At 39.9% G+C, this 3594-nt stretch overlaps 1 non-coding gene across 1 annotated transcript; it reads left to right on the forward strand.

The window, feature by feature from the left end:
• The first annotated feature begins 2832 nt into the window (after positions 1-2832).
• Positions 2833-2938, forward strand: LOC121474867. Its single transcript, XR_005983563.1, has one exon. It is a non-coding gene; the product is annotated as a U6 spliceosomal RNA (small nuclear RNA).
• Positions 2939-3594: the final 656 nt, after the last annotated feature.

The raw sequence follows: 3594 nt of genomic DNA on the forward strand, positions 1-3594 counted from the left end.
AAATACAAATAATTGTAACAGAATATTATGAAAACCTATATGCCAATAGATTGAACAACTTAGAAGAAATGGGTAAATTCCTAGAAACAAATAGCCCATCAAAACTAAAACAGGAAGACAGAAAATTTGAACAGACTTATCACTAGCAATGAAATTGAATCAGCAACCAAAAAACTCCTAACAAACAAAAGTCCAGGACCAGATAGCTTCACAGGCAAATTCCATCAAACATCTAAAGAAGAGTTAATGCTCATTCTTCTCAAACTATTTCAAAAAATACAATAGGAAGGAAAACTTCCAAATTCATTCTGAGGTGAGTACCACCCTGATACCAAAAACAGGTAAAGACATCACGAGAGAGAGAGAGAGAGAGAGAGAATTACAGGCCAATATCTCTCATGAGTATGAATGGGTGACGGGCATTGAGGGGAGCACTTGACGGGATGAGCACTGGGTGTTATTCTGTATGTTGGCAAATTGAACACCAATAAAAAATAAATTTATTATTTTAAAAAAAAGAGTATAGACGCAGAAATCCACAACAAAATATTAGCAAACCGGGGCAGCCCAGGTGGCTCAGCGGTTTAGCGCCTCCTTCAGCTTCAGTGATCCTGGAGACTGGGGATCGAGTCCCACGTCGGGCTCCCTGCATGGAGCCTGCTTCTCCCTCTGCCTGTGTCTGTTCCTCTCTCTCTCTCTCTCTCTCTCTCTCTCTCTCTCCTTCTGTCTCTCATGAATAAATAAAATCTTTTAAAAAAATTAGCAAACTGAATTAACAATATACTTTAAAAGTTATACACCACAACCAAGTGGGATTTATTCCCAGATTGCAAGAGTGTTTTAATATTCACAAAACAATTAACGTGATATGTCACATTAGTAAGAAAAATGAAAAAAACATGCGATTATATCAATAGATGAAGAAGCATTTGACAAAGGATAACACCCATTCTTGATTTTTTTTTTTTAAGATTTTATTTATTTACTCATGAGAAACAGAGAAAGAGAGAGGCAGAGACACAGGCAGAGAGAGAAGCAGGCTCCATGCAGGGAGCCTGACATGGGACTCGATCCCAGGTCTCCAGGATCATGACCTGGGCCGAAGGCGGTGCTAAATTGCTGAGCCACCCGGCTGCCCTCCATTCTTGACTTAAAACAAAACAAAACAAAACAAAAAACTCTCTGCAAAGTAAGTCAAGTGGGAACATGCCTCAATGTAATAAAGGCCATATATGAAAACCCCATAGGCAATATGATACTCAGAGGGGAAAAACAGAACTTTTCCACTAAGGTCAGGAACAAGACAAGGATGTCCACTCTCACTACTTTTATTCAACACAGTACTAGAAGTCCTAGCCATAGCAATCAAACATAAAAAAATAAAAGGCGTCCAAACTGGTAAGAAAGTAGTAAAACTCTCATTATTAGCAGATGACATGATACTTTACATAGAAAACCCTAAAGACTCCACAAAAAAAACTATTAGCACTAATAAAGGAGTTCAGTAAAGTCACAAGATACAAAATGAATGTACAGAATCTGTTGCATTCCTATATACTAATAATGAAGCCACAGAGAGTGAAATTAAGAAAACAATTCCATTTATAATTACACCAAAACCAATGAAATATCTAGGAATAAACTTAACCAAAGGGATGAAAGACCTGTACTCTGAAAACTATAAAAAACTGATGAGAGAAATTGAAGATGGCACAAAGAAATGGAAAGATATTCCATGCTCATGGATCAGATCAGACCTGAAATCATAAAAATCCTTGGAGAGGAAAGGCAGCAATCTCTCTGACATCAGCTGTAGCAACATTTTTCTAGCTATGTCTCCTGAGTCAAGAGAAATAAAAGCAAAAATAAACTATTAGGACTACATCAAGGTAAAAAGCTTCTGCACACCAAAGGAAACAACAAAACTAAAAGGCAACCTACTGAATTGGAGGATATTTGCAAATGACATATCTGATAAAGGGTTAGTATCCAAAGCATACAAAGAACTGACAAAACTCAACACCCAAAAAACAAACAATCCAATTTAAAAACAGGCAGAAGACACGAACAGTCATTTCTCCAAAGAAGATATACAGCTGGCCACCAGACACTTGAAAAGATGCTCGACATCATTCATCATCAGGAAAATGCAAATCAAAACTACAATGTGTTAACCTTTCACACCTGTCAAAATGGTTAAAATAAAAAACACAAGAAACAAGTGTTGGTGAGGATGTGGAGAAAAAAGGTTCATGCACTAGTGCAGCCATTATAGAAAACAGTATGGAGGTTCCTCAAAAAATTAAAAATAGAGCTACCCTATAATCTAGGTATTGAACTACTGGGTGTTTACCTAAAAAAAAAAAAAAGCAAAAACACTAATTCAAAACATGCATCCCTATGTTTATTGCAGCATTATTTACAATAGCCAAACTATGGAATCAACCCTAGGGTCCATTGATAGACAAATGGATAAAGAAGATGTGGCACACACACACACACACACACACACACACACTGGAATATTACTCAGCCATCAAAAAGAATGAAATCTTGCCATTTGCAACAACATGGATGGAGCTAAAGGGTATAATGCTGAGTAAAATAAGTCAGGAAAAGATGAATACCATATGATTTCACTCATGTGGAATTTAAGAAACAAAATAAGCAAAGGAAAAAAGGAGAGAGAAAGAGAGACAAGTCAAGAAACAAGACTTTTCTCTCTAGAGAACAAACTGATGATTACTAGATGGGAGGTGGGTGGGAGGATGGGGGAGACAGGGGTAGGCATTAAAGAGTCCACTTATCATGATGAAAAAAAAAATGAAATTACTGCTCACTTGGGCAGCACATATCCTGAAATTGGAGCAATACAGAGAAGATTAGCATGGCCCCTGTTCAAGGATGGCACACAATTCACGAAGCGTTCCATATTTTGCTCAGTTTTCCCAGTGAACTGCTACCCTTCGTGGATTAACTCAGGGGAAACAATATGAGTCAAAACCCAATGTGTGGCGCTGAGTAATGAAATTGTGATATTTCATTAGAAAAATATTTATTGGATAAAATAAAGAATCTCATGAGATGGATGGGCTCCTGGTGTCAGAGGTCAGGGAATCCATAGCATCCTGAACAAGCCTTGACCAGAAGCAGCTCCAGCTTTAACCACAGTGTTACACCCTGGAAGAGGCCCAGACCTCTCCCCGCTCTTCCCTCCTTGGATCCCCCACCACAACCGCCAGGAGCAACAGAGGGGGCCCTTAGAGCTCTCCTACCTTGTCACGCCACACGCTGCTAAGTTCAGCATTGTCCTTTGAAGAAAGAACTTCACCGAATGGTCCAGAGGGTGCGTGCTGGCTCCGACCAGGTGAGGAAGTGTCTTAGGTTTCTGACCTCCTGATGCAGTTGTGCCTTCAGAAGCCACGTAAAGGGGGCCCCTTGGTGGCTCAGTCTGTTTAGTGCTGACTTTGACTCAGGTCATGATCTCAGGGTGCTGGAATCAAACCCCATGTAGGGCTCCCCGCTCAGCAGGGAGTCTGCTGGTCTCTCTGCCTCTCCCCCTACTCGTGCTCTCTCTCTCACACACACTCTCTC

Source organism: Vulpes lagopus, chromosome 1, assembly GCF_018345385.1.
Source record: "Vulpes lagopus strain Blue_001 chromosome 1, ASM1834538v1, whole genome shotgun sequence".
Classification (NCBI taxonomy): Eukaryota; Metazoa; Chordata; class Mammalia; order Carnivora; family Canidae; genus Vulpes; species Vulpes lagopus.